The following is a 20,004-nucleotide window of genomic DNA, read 5'->3' as shown; positions in this document are numbered from 1 at the left end:
GTTTGGGGTCTTCCCTCTGCTGACCTGAGTCTGCATGCCCCAGAGCAAAGCTCTCACCTCCCTGAGTGCCTAGAGGAGATGCTGGGGGCTCCATATCCAGCTACCTTGTTTGGGGATGCCCAGATCTGAGAGCGGGGCTGGTCCTTAGTGTAGCAATCCACTTGGATGCCAGGCCTGCTGACTAGCACTGAAGGTCCTAGCTTGACTCCTTCTAAGGCTGAGACTCCTCCCTAAGCCTAATGGGTTACCTTATCTATCATTCTATGTCTTTATTTATTTACCTTTCACACCCATTGCTTTTTATTATGTAACTGGTAGTTACATCTTAACCTTTCTCACCTATTTCTCTTCTCCCCCACGCCCCTAACCCTAACCCCCATCAACCATCTGTTTTTTCTCTCTTGCTTCTACAATTGTTTCTGTTTTTCAGATTCCTCACAGAAGTGAAATCATATAGTATTTCGTTTTCTCTGACTCATTTCACTAAACATACATAATACCCTCTAGGTCCATATCCTTTTATATAAAGGCCTTTCTCTACCTGAACGTCCCTTATCCACAACGCCTGCCAGCCCCCGCACACCATGCAAAAAATGACGGGTTCTCTCAGCCTGAATTACTCTATGGTAATTTGGACCCCTATGGACCCCTATGGGGTCCAAACCTTCCCATTCTAATGCCTAATGATCTGAGCGGGAGGGGATGTAATAATAACAGAAATAAAGTAAACAATGTAATGCGCTTGAAGCATCCTGAAACCATCCCTTTAGCCTACCCTACCCTACCCTCATGCCACCCCACCCTCCTTTGTCCACCGCATCACACCCCATCCCACACTGCACCCCACCCCATGCAAAAACTGTCTTCCAAGAAACCGGTCCCCTGGTGCCAAAAAGATTGGGGGCCACTACTGCGCGGCACTGCAGCATTGGTGGCAGGAATGGCTTCTGTGCAGCCACCACTTTGGAAGGAGATAGCCCTGTGAGCACTGAAAGCCCCATCTTTTCACCTGTTGAGGGCAAATACCACTTCCAACGCATAAAGAGTCCATCCTCTTTCAACAAAGCCGCCCGAGCCGCCACCGACCCTTCACGTGGCAACAAGATGGCTCCTCGGCCCGCAACTCCGGACAGGGGATCTTACACTGCAGATTGCAGGGGTGGGATGCAGTTGGGTCACTTTTCTTACAGGGAGGGCTTGGGAAATTCACTTCAGCTACATTCAGGTCCTCACCTTGGCTCCGGACGAGTCCAGCACACAATCTCCGCTGAACAGACGCTGCAGCTACCAGTCGCGCTCCTCGCCTCGGAAGCGGAAAAGAGGGGCCCTGCATACGTTCGTACATGGGGTCTCCTAGGGGCGGGGCAGGGGCAGGAGGCGGGGGCGGGGCAGGGGCAGGAGGCGGGGGCGGGGCGCTACAGAAACCCGGTAGTTCAATATCCATCCAGCCCTGGGTCCTCCTGTGCAGTGTATCAGAGCCCAGGACACCTCCTTCTATGAACCCGAGTCCTCCAGCTCCCAAACGAAGCCCTCGCCTTCCCAAGTCCCTAGTGTCGGGAGTCAGGTTGCTGCTCTGAGCATCTCTGCTTGTCAGGAGGGGGCGCCACTCTGTGAGCCTCCCTCGTAGGGGGAGAGACCCTCTCACTAGCACTGATGGTCCTCACCTTAAGTCCGGTTATGGTCAAGATGCCCCCCCTCTGCAGATCTGGGGTCCGATTCTGCTAGAGGAGGCCCTGTCCTCCCTAAGATCACACAGGTTGAATGAGGGGACCACTCAGAAGTAGCTCTTCTGGGTCTCTCAGGGCTAACAATTTACAGAAATCTGTTTGGCTCCCTCTCCAGGGGTCCTGTCTAACACTCAGCATCGCATGTGAGGTCCTCTTTGGGTTCAGGTCCGTCCCTCTGTGAAACAGGCTGATCCTATTAGACAAAGGCCTCACCTCGCTGAGACTTTCCAGACTGAAATCAACCTGACATCTGTGCCCAGCGCTTCCTGGGGACCACAGCATCAGCGATTTTCCAGGGCCTCCTTTTATAGTGTGTGCTACCATGCATTCACTTTCAGGTCCTCACATTGACTCATGACGAATCCTGTAACTCCACTCTCTATTTTTATGAAGCTGCTTGTCTTACATCAAGGTCCTAGTCTCCTGAGAATTCCAAGTGGGAAGTCAGGGTGATGCTCATGTGATCGTAGTCCATCAGGGCCTCTGAGACCAGACAGTGGGGATGCAACTCTAGTCCTTTCGGATTCCTTTTGCTCAACATACTACATCTACTACAACCTGGGTCTCTGCCTTCTACTGATCTAACATTCCTCTTCTTAGTCTTTGGATGACCACTCTATTCAGCAGTGACAGCCCTCCTTCATGGAGGTTCCCATATCAGCATCTGTCACTTGATTAAAGGCTTCCTGGGAAATGCATATTCCTACAGACATTGAACAGTTAACCTCTAGCAAATGTTGGAGAAAACAGGTCTTGGTCCCAAAAGTAATCTAAGATTAGGAACATGCAGCAGAAATCAAGGAACTCGGGAAAGAGGTTATGCTGTCAGAGAAAAAGAGCTGATATATTCCTTCTCTTCAGCCAGATTAGGGTGTCTGCTTATTTGCTCAGTCATATCTGACACTTTACAACACTATGGACTGCAGCCTGCCAGGCTCCTGTGTCCATGGGGATTCTCCAGGCAAGAATACTGGAGTGGGTTGCCCTCCTCCAGGGGATCTCCCCAACCCAGTGATTGAACTCAGGTCTCCTGCATTGCAGGCAGATTCTTTACCATATGAGCCGCCAGATTTAGGGTAGTTTAAAAATCTTTACTTTCAGTACCCTCCTGTTGTTAAGTGGTTAAATCGAGTGGTTAAGACTCTGTGCTCCCAATGCAGGGGGCCTGGGTTCAATCCCTGGTCAGGTAACTGGATCCCACATGTCACAACCAAGAGTTCATGTGCCACAACTAAAAATCTCACATGCCACAACTAAAGAGCCTGCAGACATGGCAGGAAAGGTCCTGAGTGTCACAACTAAGACCCAGCACAGCCAAAAAATAAATTGAAAAAAATATTTTTAGTCCAAATAATAAAATATTTACTTTCTACATAGAAGGACAGCACCAGATAATCTTGTAAGCCCTTGATCACTTGAGGGTGTCTGATTTTGCACATGCAGATTACCATATGGTTACTGAGCATTATCTATTTGTCTCCTTTAATTATCACTCTTAATTATTTTGGTTATGTGTTATGTGGCAGTATTGATGGGAAGGGAGTTTGGGGGAGAGTGGATATGTGCATATGTATGGCTGAGTCCTTTCACTGTCCACCTGAAACTGTTCACAATATTGTTAATTTGCTATTCCTCAACACACACACACACACACACACACACACACACACAAAACTGTGCTTCCAGTGCAAGGGGTGTCAGTTCAAACCCTGGTTGGGGAATTAAGATCCCATGTGCCACATAGCAAATCAATCGATCAACAAAAGATCATCAAAGAAAAAAGTGATGGGGATCCGTGAAAGAAATAATTGATAAGCTAGATTCCATTCTCTTTAAACTTCTGCTCTGTAAAAATACACCATCAAGAGAACAAGATGAGCCATAGTCTGGGAGAAAATATTTGCAAAAGATATATCTGATGAAAGCTCTAATCTAAAATATACAAAGAATTCTTAAAATTCATAAGAAGAAAACTAACATCTAATAAAAAATGGACAAAAGATAGGAATAGATACATCACCAAGGAAGAAACACAGATGTCAAACAAGCATATGAAAAGATGCTCCACATCATATACCATTATGGAACTGCAAATTAAAAAAAACAAGCAGATACCACGACATGCCTTTCAGAATGGCCAACATCCAAAGGACTGAAAACACCAAATGCTGGTAAAGATGTGAATCAATAAGAACTCTCATTCCTTGGTGGTGGTGATGCAAAATGGGAGAACCACTTTGGAAGACAGTTTGCAAGTTTCTTAGTAAACTATACACATTCAACACGGCTGGTAGGAATGTAAATTGGTACAGCCAGTATGGAAAACAGTATAGGGGTTCGTCAACAAATCAAAAATATCACATAATACTCTCCGCAATTCCACTACTATCCACAGGAACTGAAATCAGGACCTTGAAGAGCGCTCTGCACTCCCATGTTCACTGCAGCACTACTCACAATAGTCATGACAGGGAAGTTGCCTACCTGTCCAGTGACAGATGAATGGATAAATAAGTAAAATATACATACAATGGAATATCATTCAGCCTTAAAAAGAAGCTAACCTCTCTAGTCATGACAGCGTGGATAAATCTAGAGGACATTATGGTACAGTGAAATAAGCCAGACACAGAAGGACAAATACTGCATGTCCTTTACATGAGGAATCTAAAATGGTCTAAGTCAAAGAAACAGACAGTAGAGTGGTGGTTGCCAGGGGCTATGGGAGGGTGAATGAGGAACTGTAGATTTAAAAAATATTCACAATCTAAAAGCTGACAGTTATGCCCAGCGAGGAAAGAGTGTGCCATTCTAGCGGATTCTGGGCATCATCCCACCTCAGAGGACTGTCACCCTGATTTCTTTTTTTTTTTTTTTTTTTAATACATCAGGGTAGGTATTATTCTGTTTTGCTTCAGTTACATACATCTCAGTACATATATGAGTGTGGGGAAAAAACTGTCAGTCACAATCAAAAGTTTTGCAAAATTCTATGTAAGGCATGAATATCAGGAGCGAATATATGTTGAAGGAAGCACCCTTCAGACTGAGGCCTTCCACCCAGAGTGAAGAGACAGCAGGGGTGTATTTACCTGTGTCAGTCAGCCCTGCAGATCCAACCTATCCTCTTTCAGGAGTTTCAGCTCCCTCTCCCACCTCACATACAAGGACAGACTCTGGCTGGGCCTGGCTTTGTCCTCCAGAAAGCGAAAGTCGAGGTCCAGCATGGACTCGCCAAGCTGCACGGGCCACAGTGGCCCGCTCCCCTGCCCTGGAGTGGGGTGGGCAATATAGGGGTCTTCCTGGGGGACATTCCCCACTCCCCCTCAGCCCAGGGTCCCATGCTGGCCCCAGTCTGGCTAGCCATTCCCGACCTTCTGCAGACCAGACTTCCCAAGTCCTAGCTCCATCCTGTGGGTGGTCAACTAGTCAGTTGTTTGTTTCTCCTCTTCCTCCAGGAAGTAGTTACATCTTAAAGGTTTTCTGCAGTTGTCATCAAGATGTGGGTATTAGTTCTTAAAAGGTCCCTGCTAATCAGTCTCCCTGGGCCCCTCTGTTACAGACTAATTGAGTGCACAAGCAGCCTGTGTTTGGCAGGCCCCTTCTTTATTCGAGGCTTAGGCAATTGCCTCCTGAGGCAGAGACTCCTAACAGTTTGCTATTCCAGCATCCAAAGAATGCTCAGCTGTTGAGTGAGGCAGAGTTACCCCAAGGGTGGTGCTGGACACGGAGCTGCACGCACCACAGGTGTGTGTGTGAGGGTGGGGAGCTCTGGGCTCTGCCTCCGGTGAGCCAGGTATTGCTGACGAACAGCATCCTGTCTCCCCAGCGGCAGTGGTGGGTCGGGGAGGCTCAGAGTTGAAGGGGCCCTGGACCCTTGCACTCCCAAGGAATACCCATGAAGAACAGGTGGGATCTGAACCGGGGCTGAGTGTGCCCTCAAATGATGCGGCAAAGCGTGGAGGATATGCTGTCCAGTTAAGGTGGTCGTCCCCCTACCAGCCCAGGGACCTACCCTCTCCCTGCAGGTGAAAAGTAGCTCTTCAGGATCACAGAAAGGCATCCCCAGGGGAGAAAGGCACAGAAGGAATGGATTTTACGTATTTGTTTTTTAAAAACAAAAAAAGGTTTAAAAAGTCCTTCATTTCCAACCCTGCCTGGGGGTGTGAGTGGGGAATAGAACGAACTGAGAAGGGCACCCACCCTCCCCTGGGGAGAGTCCAACTCTTCCCCGGGAGCAAGCAGTGTGCAGGGCAGGTCAGAGGCCGGCCCTTGCCCTTCTTGCCCTGCCTCCTCCATCGGCAGCTCACACTGCTGCCAGCAAGTTCCAGAGGCAAAGAAGTGTGGGAGCCGAGGCCGAAGGCTGCCTTCTTCACCTTGGCGGTCACTCCAGCTCTTCCGCCCTTGGACGTTCTCTGGGCCCCACCACTGGGCTCTCAGGGTGAGTGGACAGGCAAGACCAGGAGGCGCAGCTTGGCCCAGCCCACTGGCAGCTTCCTTAATGCCGTCTGTGACACAGCAGGGCAGTTTGGGCGGGGGGCGTCAACAGTGAAGGAAAGGGCTGCAGAGACACCACGATAATCTGGAAAGGAAAATCTCCTGCTAACCTGCATCGCTTTTTGATCCTGCCTCTGCACCGGGGCAGCCCTTTTTCCTATTCCCCATCCCGAGGCTGAGTGGAGTCCAGGACAAAGCACTAAGTGGCTGTTTGTTACAAAACACCTGGAGATGCCAGGGGGGGCTCTCGGCCCGTCAGTCAGTCCAGGCTCCCACACAGTCACACACATAGCATTAAGGCGTCTGTACTCGCAGGGGTGGCCAAAGCAGGCCCAGCTTCTCTCCCTCCACCTGCAGGGGTAAGGGGGGAGAACCCTTCTGGCGGCTTCAGTAACAGGCTGAAGTGGGAGAAGCTGGCAACGGAAGAGCGAGCTGGGCCCCGAGAAAGAAGAGGAAGAAGGCAGGCGAGGGCTTCCGAAGCCTCTCTCCAGGCCCGACGGCTGCCCTGGGAAGTGACCCAACTCAGCTTGGAAGCCCTGACCACATACCCCCTGGAAAATGGGGGACAGAAAGAGAGGAAGAAAAGCGGGGCTAGAGTCGTGGGACTTTGGAGGAAGCCAGTGCTATCAAATATTTACAAGCATAAAGCCCCATCTTCTGTGCCACCTACCTCTCTGCCCCTCCCACAGAAAGAAAGGCCCCTGAGAGCCACCAAGGAGGTCCCGAGACCTCCTCCCCAGCCACGCCCCACAGCGGGGGGGGCCCTTCCCTCGACCGGCCCTGCTCCTTGAGCATGCTGATGCACATGTAGATCTTGAGGGTGGGCCCCAGCTTGATGTTTATGGCACTCATCAGGTGGTCCTCATTGAGCAGCAGCAGAGCTTGCCCATCGATCTCCTGGCCATGGAACTCCTCTGTGATTTCCTGGCAGCCTGGCAGAGAGCGGATGAATTCGTAGACATCGTCCACGTTCCACTTGGTGGGCTCACTTGACAGGAAGTGGTGTCCCATGCCTGCCAGGTCCCGCATGTGCATGTCAGGGAGCTCCAGGTCCCGCAGGCCTTGTTGCTGGCGGGAGGTGGACGAGCTGGCTGAGATGGGGGACAAGGGTTCCTCATAGCTTGAGTTATCTGAGCAACGGCTGGAGTCTTCCTGGCTGTGTGTTAGCTGCAGGGCAGCAGTAACTGAAAGGGGTATGGTGCCTGTTGGCTGCTTCTTGGTATCCTTGGTAAGTGTTGGCAGATTGGCTTTGCTGGCCTGATGGCGGTTGTGGGTCGTGGCTCCCACCTTTTGCACCTTGCTCTGGTCTGAGTGGAAAAGCCCCACTCGTTTGGTGCACCCCACGTTGTACCTTTTTGCACAAGCCATGGAACAAAAGTGCTTGGAACGCTTAAACTTGTAGGCAAAGTCCACCCAGCCACAGAGCTCACACTTGAGTTTGAGGGGAGTACCCTCCTCTTTGGATTATTGCAGATAGGGCTCCTCCATCTCTGAGTCAGTGGTGGTGGTATGGTCCTGCTGAGGAAGTTTCTCAGGCAAGAACCCCTGTGCATACTTCTTGAGATTCCCCACCAGCAGAGATGAGCGTCCCACCATTCTTGGGGGCAGTGCCAGTGATGCTGGAGGCAGAGTTTCTGTTCCCTGAGGTCATGCCAGGGGTGCTAAGGTCGGTCAGTGCATGAACAATGCCCCGCCCTGTCTCTGTTCAGGGCCCGGTTGGGCCTGGCCGGGCGGGGACTACGTAACCCCTCGGCCGGCCACCACCTCGCGCAGGGTCCCTGGCCGGGCGGGCCGCCTCCTCTCTGCCGGAAGCCTCTGAACCGGGGCCCAGGGCTGCCGCGGCGCATCCGACTGCACCGGCGAGCCGGCGTCCACAAAGGGCGACAGGGGCGCGATGCCAGGGTAGAGGTGCCATCGGCGGCGGATTGCGTGCCTGCGCGTCGTGCGCTCTAGGGTTGCAGCCGCCGTGGAGACCTCACCCTGATTTCTCAGAAACTCTCTGGAGAGAAGGCAACGTGAATAAAACATCTAATCTGCACATTGCTTGCCTGCACCGGAACAAGAGCTACAGGATACATTCCACGCCAGGTTCACGCGATTTCTGTCTGATTTACTCACAATCCCAAAGCACAGGGAGACCCAGAAAATCCTGCAAGTTTGGTTCCCAACCCCTGAAGGACAGTCAATATCACAATTGAGTCACAACAAATTTTTGGTTTCCCAGTACTTTCATAAAACTTATGTTTACACTATATTGTAGGCTATTAAGTGGGCAATAGCATTATGCCTCAGAACAATATAGATATCTTAAATAGAAACACGTCATTGCTAAAAGAAAAAAGATGCTAACCATTATCTGAGCCTTCACTGAGTCCATCATTTTTGCTGCTGAGGGTGTGAACATTGCAAGAGGTATCAAAACGTGACACACAGACATGAAGTGAGCAAACGGTGTTGGAAACATGGAGCCGAAAGACTTGCTGGAAACAAGGTTGACTGACACAAACTTTTAATTTGGTAAAGAAAAAGAACAAAGAAAAGAAAAGCAGTACCTGTGAAATACAATAACACAACGTGCAACAGAGTGAAGTGTGCCTGTAACTGTTAAGGGCAGTTTCCCATCCCAGGCTTTGTCTTTAAACTATGCGGCCCACCATGTGAGAACCTGGTCCCTGGTCACGATTGCCACAGCCTCATCCAGCCCGCCATGCACTCAACTTATAATTACTTCCCACTTAAGGACTTCTATTTTCCCAAGGCCCACCACTCCCTTGCATCAGGGAATTCACATTTGACTGCTGTCATGTCACCATTTCCTTTACATGACAGCTGCTTCTCGCCTCTGTAATTTTATGGTCAGTGGCTAGATCTTTTTCTCAGCTCTCCAAGTACTAGCATGGAGCCTACTATGAGCAGAGGCTCAGTTCATGTTCAGGGAATAAATGAGCCTGTGAGCATGAGGTTGAAATTATTAGAATTTAATTCTACATTTTGAATTAACCAAGTATATACTGTTGTTTATAATTTTGTAAAACACAGAGTACAAGGCATGAGGAATCCAAATACCATCTTACTTTTCCTATGTTTCTTGATCCCACATATTTTACTGCTTAACTTTTTAATATTTTCAAGGAAATAACATATTGCAATGCCATTTTGTCTTGAACTGGCTTACTAAATAAGATGGAAGCTTCCCCATTTGCTTTACACAACAGAAAAACTCTTATCCTTAAGACCAATAAAAGTGTGACTGATGTTATTCATACACTTAGATTATAAGCTAGGTAAGCTTTCATTTAGGAGCAGCATTAGAAAAGTAGAGAACTTAAAAACACAAGTTTCTTTCTAAATTCCCCATACAGAACAGGAACACCAAGGTATTTTACACTATGAATCCTCGGTGACGTCCAGTCCTATACTACTTGGAACACTGACTACTCTCTTGAGCCACAAAGTGCAGAATTTGCCTCAGCTTCACTAGGTGTGGAAGGAACTGCTGGGGGAACACTGGGACATCCGCTAGCTTGGGCCCTCTCTTCCTCATCTTTCAAAGCCTCTTCATACCCAAAGTGGAAGGCACTGGGATCCAAATGGTTAATCCTGGCCAGGAACTCCAGGACTCTCATCTTGCTTGCTTCAGCGTGTGCTCTCGGACCCCACAGGAGCTCATAGCATGCTGGATCATTGCCGGGCACTTGCTGATATTCCAAATACTTCAGCTGCACCAAATCTTGGGTGATGAGCTTCTTGGGCTCCCCAAATATGAAGTGCCTCTTCCCAGCATAGATATTCATCTTACCCAGGAAATCCAAGATGTCTTCCTCTGTGGTGCAGTTGCCCTTCATGAAAATCACACCCAGGAGATTCATCAGGAGACCGGCCTTGGAAAAACCCCTGCCACGGTGCACGATCCCGTTGTGGGGGAGATTCATCTTGCTGACAAGGACATAAGAATGCTTGGCAGTGTTGTCTTTCTTCACGTCAATACCAAATACCACCTCCATGCTGTCAGAAGCTCTTTTGAGGATCCTGAGGAATCAATTTTGGTACTTTTTATCGATGATCTTCAGGATATTTGCTTTCTTAAAGGGCTTTTTATCTTATACATGCATAACAGGAACTGCACCAACAGACTTGTCTGCCTGGTTAATGAGTGTTTTCCAGACCGCACATTGGAGACAGGGGATTGAGAGGAATTTCGCTTTTTCCCAATTTTCCCAAGGGCTCTTTTGGATGATCTTGTGGGAGAAACACCTGCAGGCACAGTGGTGGTGGCAAAGGCCCCCTGAGGACACTTGAGATGGTTCCAAGACCTAGCATTGGACTTTCCCTTAGCATCAACCCCAGGACCAGGACTGGAGGAAGATGAAAGTGCTTCCATCGTGGTGGCAGTGACCTGAGCACCCCTCAGATCCTGGGTGCCATGCTGAGCCTGGCGGTGTTTCTCACAGGTGTGGAGCTTAGCCTTCTTACCCCGAGGCATGGTGACTGTGGTCAGGACAACAGGCAGGAGTGAAGGTAGAACAGCATGTGATCTGGGCAGAGAGGAGAGAGGATGAGAGGGTGTGAGTGCCCTTGGCAGGGAGGCAGCACTCAGCCTTCAAGAAGGCCCACTCTGCAGGTTTCCATGTGGGCACTGCTCTACAAACCCAGAGCCTGGGACACTGGTGTCTGCTGCCCTGGTGTACCTCCTGTCAGACAAAGGCTCTCACCAATCCCATACCATCAGAAAGAAGGAGAGTTCAGATACACCTGACTTCCATGACTGGGCTTCTCAGTGCTGTGTGGTGGGTGGGGGTGGGGGATGGTGCTCTCTATTGTTTTCCCTGTTGTAGGGTGAGAGTGATCAACATTGTTCTTTCAGGGTCGTCATGCTGACTCCTCTGAAGCCCTGGGCCTCCTCCCTTGGCATAATTGACGCCATTCACATATTCCAACATCCTCATATCTCTGAACTCTCCAGACAAAAGTGAGAAGACTCACTCAGCTTCATAGATACGGTAGATTTCCACTTGGAAAAGAGCCAAAATTTATGACAACTTACATTTAGAGTTGGTGTTCACCTTAGACCTCGTTCTGGTCTGGGTAGAACTCAGGACTCCTCCCACCAATAACCTGGGTAATTCAGCCTCAGAGCAAAGTCCTGAATTCCCCGAGTTCCTGGAGGGGCAAAGTCAGGATAAGATATACATGACTACCCTTCACTGGAGCCCCCTAGATATGTAGGCACTCTGCTTTGTGATACCACCCCTAAATGGGGAAGGCCCCCCAATCAGTACTTGGGGTGCTCAATGCACTGCAGTTAGGACAGAGGTATCCTCCATCTGCAAGCAGGGGCTACGCCTGACCAAAGCCCTCCCATCCCTGAGACTTCCCCAGGCAGAACTCAAATTGATGGCTCTGCCGGAGCTTCCCAGGGCTCACAGCAGCAGTGAAACTTAGTGCGGCCCTCTTGCTTATGGGCTGAGTGGCCCCTGCCTCAGTCCCAACTCAGTTTTCACCTCGACTCTGGACCAGCACTGGGAATCCACCTTCTGCCAGCCAGAGGCCTGATTGCCGGATAGAAGTCCTTACTTCCAGGAAAGTGTAAAACGGAAGTCAGGATGACTCATTTCTGGCCACGATGCACAGGGTGTCAGATAGCTCGGGGATGCGGGGGCACGGGGAGGATGGGGGCACACGGGGGGTGGGGTTGGGGAAAGCCATGGGAGGGTGTCCTATGGTCCTCATTCGGAGTCTCCATCTTTATGTCTATTAGAGTCTGACACTCGTCCCTTACCTGAACTCTGTCCACAAGCCTCCAAACAGAGCTTCACCTCCTAGAGTTCAGCAGAGGAGAAGTCAGGGAATTGAGCGCATGGGTGCTGCTTTGTGTCACCATCTTTATTGCCAGTGCTGAGTTAGCACTCGGACCCCTCCCCATGGCTGGAGTTGGGGCCTAGGTTTCTATTATAGAATCAAGTAATCTCTTTGATCTTACACAATCTCTTAGATCAAGATTTACTGATAATTCAGCCTAACAGTGTTGTAGGAACCATCCCCTGCTATCATAGAGGTGAGACTTGGTGGATTTCGCTTTGTTACAGGAGGAGCAACGGTCCCATGAGTCCACATTCAGGTCCTCACCTTGCCTTCAGATCAGTCCTGGGAATCCACTCTCGTTTAAACGAACACCCTGAACAACAATCAGAGCTCATTGCCACCAGCACGGAATTTGGGGGGAGCCGATTCTGGTGATGGCTACCCTGTGCGGGATCTCTGAGGGATGATGGCAGGGGTGGGGCTTTGTGGGGACTCCATCGTTCAGTGTTCAGCGGTCCCTGGGTCATCCCCTAGGGTCCTCCCTGCATTGTCTGTCAGAGCCCGAGTCCCCTTACTCCATGGACTTGAGTCCTCCTGCCCCCAAACAAAGCCTTAGCCTCCCCAAATCCCTAGTGGGGAGTCAGGACGTGTCTCTGAGCATCTCTCCTTGACAGTGGCAGTGCCACTCTGTGAGCCTTCCTCCTTGGTGGGAGAGACCCTCTCATTAGCACCGATGGGCCTCACCTTCACTGTGGTGATGGCCAAGACGCCCCCCTCTGCAGAACTGAGGTCTGATCCTGAGAGAAAAAGCCCTTCCCTCACTGAGACCAGACAGAAATGAAGAGGTTTCTCATCCTTATAACTCTGCCTGGAGCCTCTGGGGTTAGAAATAGGGGCAGGGGTCTGTAAAGCCTCCTCATTTGTGGGTCTAGTGATACTTCTTTCTTCACTCAGGGACCTCACCATGGTCCTGGCCAGTCCTGGGACCTGACTCTCCAACCTGAGATTCTCCCTCTACTGAACTGAGGCCATTCTTCTTAGACTGAGACTTTGACCTCATAGAGAACTCTAAGACTTGTAATAGGGAATTACAAGTATCCTGTCTGCGTGTTCTAGGTTTGAGAACAAGTATGGGCAGGTCTCTGAATGACCTATATTTTAGGGTGGTTGTTCCTCCAGTCCTCACTCATGTGGGCCCTCATTTTGTCTACTCTTGGAATAATAGGTTCCTGGGGAACACCACATCCCTGGAAAATCTTGAGCAGTGTCCCTAAAGCAAACCTTACAGTTTCATGTTCCAGACTTCATGTGAGATGGGGAAAATGTCACAGAAGGCAGGGGGCAGGATGGGGTACGCTCCCAGAGAAAAATGTTGATCTCTCTGTTTCTGGAGGGGGCGGGATTTAGGATGGGGGGACACATGTACACCTGTGGCTGATTCATGTCAATGTATGGCAAAACCCACAATATTGTAAAGTAATTAATCTCCAATTAAATTAATTTAAAACAAACAAAAAAATACCTTACCCAGAGTCAGTCTCTTATGTGAATTGTTTTAACTGATTTATAGGCATACCTTTAAAAAATTGTACTTCACTTAACCATGCTTCACATATATTGTGTTTCATTACAAACTGAAAGTTTACAGTAACCCTGCATTGAACATAACTATGGCATCATTTCCCCAAAACCGTGTGTTCACTTGGGGTCCCTGGGCCACATTTTGTAAATTTGTGAAATATTTTAAACTCTTCCAGTATTGTATTCCTTATGGTGCTCTGATCAGGTCTCTGTTACTATTGTAGTTGTATTCTAATTTTAAATTAAGCTATGTACATTTTTTAGACATCCTCTAGTAAGTGTACAATAGGATTAACAACTTTTATAAGCACTGGGAATCCCCCAAATTCCTATGATTTACTTTATGGCAATATTCACTTATTGCAGTGATCTAGAACCCAACACACCATATCTGAGATATGCGCACATTTCTAAAGGAAAGGAGCAGTCCAATATGGTTTTCTGCTCTTTTGATTGAAGTTCTCTGACACTGCATAGAAAGACGATCTTATTGTCACTATCATCCATTTCTCTTCCTTATTGCTGTCATTTCCTGAGGTAGCCTTCAAGGCTTTGTGCCTGACGAAGTGTATTGGAATATATCCAGAGTCCTTAATTTTATCCCAAGATACATTTGAGTGTTAAGGAACACAAGATCTGCTTTAGACCAAGAGGAGTATAACAGCGTCGGATCTAGAGGAATTCAGAGAGGAATCTAATTCCAGGCCTATCAGTCACTAGTGTTCCCCAGCAATGGCTCACTGCCTGATGCACCTAGAAGCCAATACTATGGAACGGGCTTTTGAGAGACAAACTTTATTTCAAGGTGGAGTGGCAAGAAGACATGAGGCGGGGCTCTCAAATCTGTCTCCTCAACCCAGAAATTGGGGGTAAAATGAAAGGGTTTAGAGGAACTGCAAACTTGGAAAGTATTTGGCTAGTCTTGAATTAGTTCATTTAAGCTATTCATGTTGCTAGAAGCCAGATTTTCCTTATTGAAGGACTTCATACAGTTCTCCCCTGGCAACATTCCTACTCTGAGAGTTCCAGAGACTGAACCCTCTTGGTTCTGCAGTCATCCTGGAAACATAGGCTCCTTTTTGCACATGCACAGTGCTGCCTCTAAAAATAACTCAAGGTTTGATTAATCAACAACCTGTTTTAAGAAGGCAAAACCACTTTAAACTGCTCAGTGTTTTATGTTTCAATCCCCCCATTTCTCTTTGTACATTCTTTAAGCTTGTGGGAAATCATCCTCAATTTGGTTAATGGTTCTCAAATTGTATAAAAAGTGATAATCCCAGGTCCAAGATTTTTGTACCAACAGGACTGGAGTGTTATATAAGCATTGACAAGGTTGGATTAATTGGTATTTAAGAAAGGTGATTATCAGAGGCTTCGCTTCCTTCACATTTCTCTTTATAGGCTATTGCTTTAAATTTGGAGTTTTGGTGCCTGGATGGAATTTATTACTATTAGGTCAGCTGTCTTGGCTCTTCCTGGCCACTCATCAGTCCTAACTGAGCTCTGTAGTTGACTGACTGATTTCTTCCACTCTAGTGCTCAAAATAGTTTACATCTTGACCAGCAGAGAGCCTGGACCAACTGTCTTTAACCAATGCTTGCTGCCTCTTGCCAGCCTTCATGGATTGCAGCCATCATCAACCAACACTCTTATTAGGAAATTGATGTCTCTGGATGACGCCGAAATATTGGCTTCCCCTGGAAAACCCTTGCATTCATGGGAGCTGTAGGAAAGCCATCAGGACTTATCTATCTTGGCTCAGAGCACTTTGTTACTTTAAGAAGAAAAAGGGGCAAACTAGAGGCATCTCTCCTTAATTTAGGACCCAATTCCATCTCCTAGTTTGGTTTCTGGGAAGAGTTGGCCGTATGAATTCCCTGGAAAGCCACTGAGAAGAATGGACAGTCTCAAGGTGACCAATTTGCATTTGAGGGTTCACTTAAAGAACCCTGAAAAGTTTTCCATTAGAGGTGGCTGTCATACCATAGCTTGAGAGTCACACGTGCTACCCAACTTCTAAGGAATTTGTCCAGTTCCATGACTGGAGCCCATTTGGTCAGAGGCTCCTAATATTTCCACCCTGCCATGTGCTGAGGACCAGCTTGTCTACTGAAGACAGGCCCATGGAATGTCAGGCTCTGTCTCACTCTCCACCTTGAAAATCTTACCTAGTGAGGAGGAGGGTGAAAGAGTTATTGCATCACATTGAAGAAAGTGAAAGAGGAAGCTGTCTTAGACTCAGGCAGAGCTGAGTTTCAGAGAGCAACTCAGGAGAACACATGTTAAAACACTGATTTCTGTACTTCCTTTCTGAGCATGCTGAGGTTTAATCTTTCTGGTAGATGACCAAATCATTTTACCCCTCCAGCAGAGACTACAGACATGCGAGTCTAGATGTCTGGGCAATTTCCAGGGGGAATACATTCACCGCAAGTCCTCTATGTAGCCCATGGCCTTTAGCACCACAACCAATGGCTATTTCTCCTGGTAACATTTGATTTTTAACATCACACACACACACACACACACACAAGCAATTCAATTCTAACTCCCTGCTATTCTGGCTGATACAAAAGAGGACTAGACTTTTTAGTGAGGAAACACCAGAATGTGTCCAATTGTATAAAATTCCTCTAACATGGGCTCATGGTATGTTCTTCTGCGGGGGGAGAATTTTCCTGCATTACACTCCCTCATTTTACCTTTATGCTCACACCACAAGGTAATCAGGGCTGGTTTCTTTAAGAATACACTTGTGTGAAATTCAAAGGATCATAGGAGACTACTACAAACAACTATATGCAAATAAAATGGACAATCTGGAGGAAATGGACAGATTCTTAGAGGTACAACCTTCCAAGATTGAACAAGGAAGAAACAGAGAATGTGAAGAGACCAATGACAAGTACTGTAAAACAGTGATTTAAAATTTTCCAATAAAAAGCCCAGGGCCAGACAGTTTCACAGGTGAATCTATCAAACAGTTAGAGAAGAGTTAATGCCTGTCCATCTCAAACTCTTCCAAAAAATTGCAGAGGAAGGAACGCTCCAAAGGTCATTCTGTGAGGCCACCATCACCCTGATAGCAAAACCAGGCAGAGAAACACACACAAAAAGAAAATGACAGGCCAATATCACTAAAGAACATAAATTCAAAAATAGTGAATAAAATACTAGCAACCCAAAAAGAAAGTCTCTTCAATATCAAAAGATTATGATAAATGAAGGAAAACCAGATAATCCTGGTTAAGGAATTTAGACCTTTTTCATATATGGAAAGATGCAAGAATCGGGGCTCACTGAAATCATTCCTTTGATATGAACTTCACATATCTGGGGCCCGTATCCTGTATTTTTACATCCTGTTGTTCCCTCATGGTTCACCATCCATGGTGGCTGCAACTGTCGATAACTGACAGTGTTTATTCACTGATACAGCAGGCAGCATTCCAATTCTCAGTATTAATCAAAAGTTACAAAGTTTAATTATACAAAACGAATAAGTTCTAGGGATCTACTATATAATATAGAGCTTATAGTTAAAAATACTATATTGTACACTCTCTAAGAGGTCAAATCTTATGGCAAGTGTTCTTATCCCAGACACAAAACATAAAGGGTGAGAAGGCATCTGCCAAAATGGCCATCATCAAAAAGTCTATAAACAATAAATGCTGGACAGGGTGTGGAGAAAAGGGAACTCTCTTGCATTGTTGGTGGGAATGTAAATTGATACAGCCTCTATGGAGAAGACTATAAAGTTTCCTAAAAAATTAGGAATAAAATTACCACATGACCCAACCATCCCACTACTGGGCATAAACCCTTAGGAAACCATAACTGAATAAGACACATGTACTCCAATGTTCATTGCAGCACTATTTACAACATATAGGCCACAGAAGCAACCCAGATGTCCATCGCTGAATGGATAAAGGAGCTCTGGTTCATGTATACAATGAAATACTACTCAGCCATAAAAAGACCATATTTGAGTGAGTTCCAATGTAGTGGGTGAACCTAGGGCCTATTATACAGAGTGAAGAAAGTCAGAAAGAGAAATATAAACATCGTATCCTGACACATATACATGGAATCTAGGAGACAGCATTGATGAATGTATTTGCAGGGCAGGATGGAGATGCAGACATAGAGGACAGACTTGGTGACACAGGGTGGATGAGAGGGAGGGACAAACCGAGAGTAATACTGAAACATATACATTACCATATGGAACATCGACAGCCAATGGGGATTTCCTGGGTGATGCAGGGAGCTCAAACTGGTGCTCTGTGAAAACCTAGACGGGTGGGAAGAAGTGGGAGGTGGGGGGATGTTCAAGGGGGAGGGGATATATGTATACCTATGGCCGATTCATGTTGATATATGGCAGAAATCAACACAATAGTGTAAAGCAACTACACTCCGATTAAAAATAAACTTAAAAAAGGATGAGAGGGAAATTTTGGAGGTAATGGTTATGTTTATGGCATAAACTGTGGTGGTCATTTCACAGGAATAGACTTATCTCCAAACTCATCAATAAATAAATCAGAAAAATACTGGTTAGCAAGGAAAACTAGCATATCCCAGTTAAGAGTATGCCACTGAAGGTCACCATGAGGTAGACATCCTCAGTGGATGTAACTAAAAGCTCCAAAATGTTTGAAGGGCCCCAAACTTACCTATCTGTCACTTGTCCTTTTTCATAAACCATTCCCACTTTCATTAATTTAACCACCCACAAGTGTCTATTCCTTCCCTATTGTTTGCCAAATTACAGTCAAGATAACTTGATTTCAATTATTATTAATTTTTTAGTGCCGTGGGCTCTGGCTCTCCCAACTAGACGGCAGAGTGCGCCAGTCCAGCGGCTTCAAGGCATCATCCCTCCTCAGGGGAGTGCCACCCTGACTTCTGGGAAACTCCACAGATAGAAGACAACATGAATAAAGCATCAAATCTCCACAGGGTTTCCCTGTACTGGAATAAGAGCACAGGACACATTCCATGCCAGCTTCACATGATGTCTCTCTGATTTACTCATAATCACAAAGCACAGGCAGACTCAGAAAATACTGCAGGTTTGGGTCTCAACCCCCAAAGGAAAGTCCATATCACAATTGAGTCCAGCAAATTTTTTGGTTTCCCAGTGCTTTCATAAAATTTATGTTTATACTATACTATAGGTTATTAAGTGGGCAATAGCATTATGCCTCAGAACAATATAGATATCTTAAATAGAAACACCTCTTTGCTAAAAGAAAATAGATGCTAACCATTATGTGAGCCTTCACTGAGTCCATCATTTTTGCTGCTGAGGGTGTGAACACTGCAAGAGGTGTCAAAAAGTGACACAGACATGAAGTGAGCAAACGGTGATAGAAACATGGAGCCGAAAGACTTGCTGGAAGCAAGGTTGACTAACACAAACTTTCAATTTGGTAAAGAAAAAGAACAAAGAAAAGAAAGCAGTACCTGTGAAATACAATAACGCAACGTGCAACAGACTGAAGTGTGCCTGTAACTGTTAAGGGCAGTTTCCCATCCCAGGCTTTGTCTTTAAACTATGCGGCCCACCATGTGAGAACCTGGTCCCTCGTCATGATTACGACAGCCTCGTCCAGCCCGCCATGCACTCAACTTATAATTACTTCCCACCGGAAGACTTATACTTTCCCGAGGCCCACCACTCCCTTGCATCAGGGAATTCACATTTGACTGCTGTCATGTCACCTTTTCCTTTACATGACAGCTGCTTCCCAACTCTATAATTTCACGGTGAGTGGCTAGATCTTTTTCTCAGCTCTCCAAGTACTAGCATGGAGTCTTCTATGAGCAGAGGCTCAATTACTGTTTAGGGAATAAATGAGCCTGTGAGCATGAGGATGAATTTCTTAGAATTTAATTTTACATTTTTATATTAAGGAAGCATACACGGTCACTTATAATTTTGTAAAACACACACTACAAAAGATGAGGAAACAAAATACCATCCATCTTACTTTCCCTCTATTTCTTGATCCCACATATTGCCCTGCTTAATTTTTTCATATTGTCAAGGAAATAACATATTTTAATGCCTTGTTATCTTGCACCAGCTGACTAAATAAGATGGAAGCTTTCCCATTTGTTTTACACAACAGAAAAACTCTTATCCTTAAGACCGATAAACAACAATAAGTGTGACTGCTGTCATTCGTACACTTAGAATATAAGCTTTCATTGAAGAGCAACCTTTGAAAAGTAGCAAGAACATAAAAGCACAGATTTATCTCTAAATTCCTCATACAGAACACAAATCCCAGGGAATTATACACTGTGCACCCTCTGGCATGCCCCGTTCTATACTACTTATAGGACACTGAATGCTATCTTCAGCCACAAAGTACA

The 20,004-nt window shown here is 46.7% G+C and overlaps 1 protein-coding gene and 2 pseudogenes across 5 annotated transcripts in view; all 3 read right to left on the bottom strand.

The window, feature by feature from the left end:
• PFKFB1 (6-phosphofructo-2-kinase/fructose-2,6-biphosphatase 1) overlaps positions 1–20,004 on the bottom strand; it is a 373,849-nt gene that overhangs the window by 135,515 nt on the left and 218,330 nt on the right. The gene's annotated exons all lie outside the window — the stretch shown is intronic.
• On the bottom strand, positions 4,829–8,302 carry LOC113887474 (annotated as a pseudogene).
• On the bottom strand, positions 9,187–10,749 carry LOC113886943 (annotated as a pseudogene).

The sequence above is a fragment of the Bos indicus x Bos taurus genome, chromosome X (genome assembly GCF_003369695.1).
Source record: "Bos indicus x Bos taurus breed Angus x Brahman F1 hybrid chromosome X, Bos_hybrid_MaternalHap_v2.0, whole genome shotgun sequence".
In the NCBI taxonomy this organism is placed as follows: Eukaryota; Metazoa; Chordata; class Mammalia; order Artiodactyla; family Bovidae; genus Bos; species Bos indicus x Bos taurus.
This window is presented reverse-complemented; position numbering and strand designations above follow the sequence as displayed.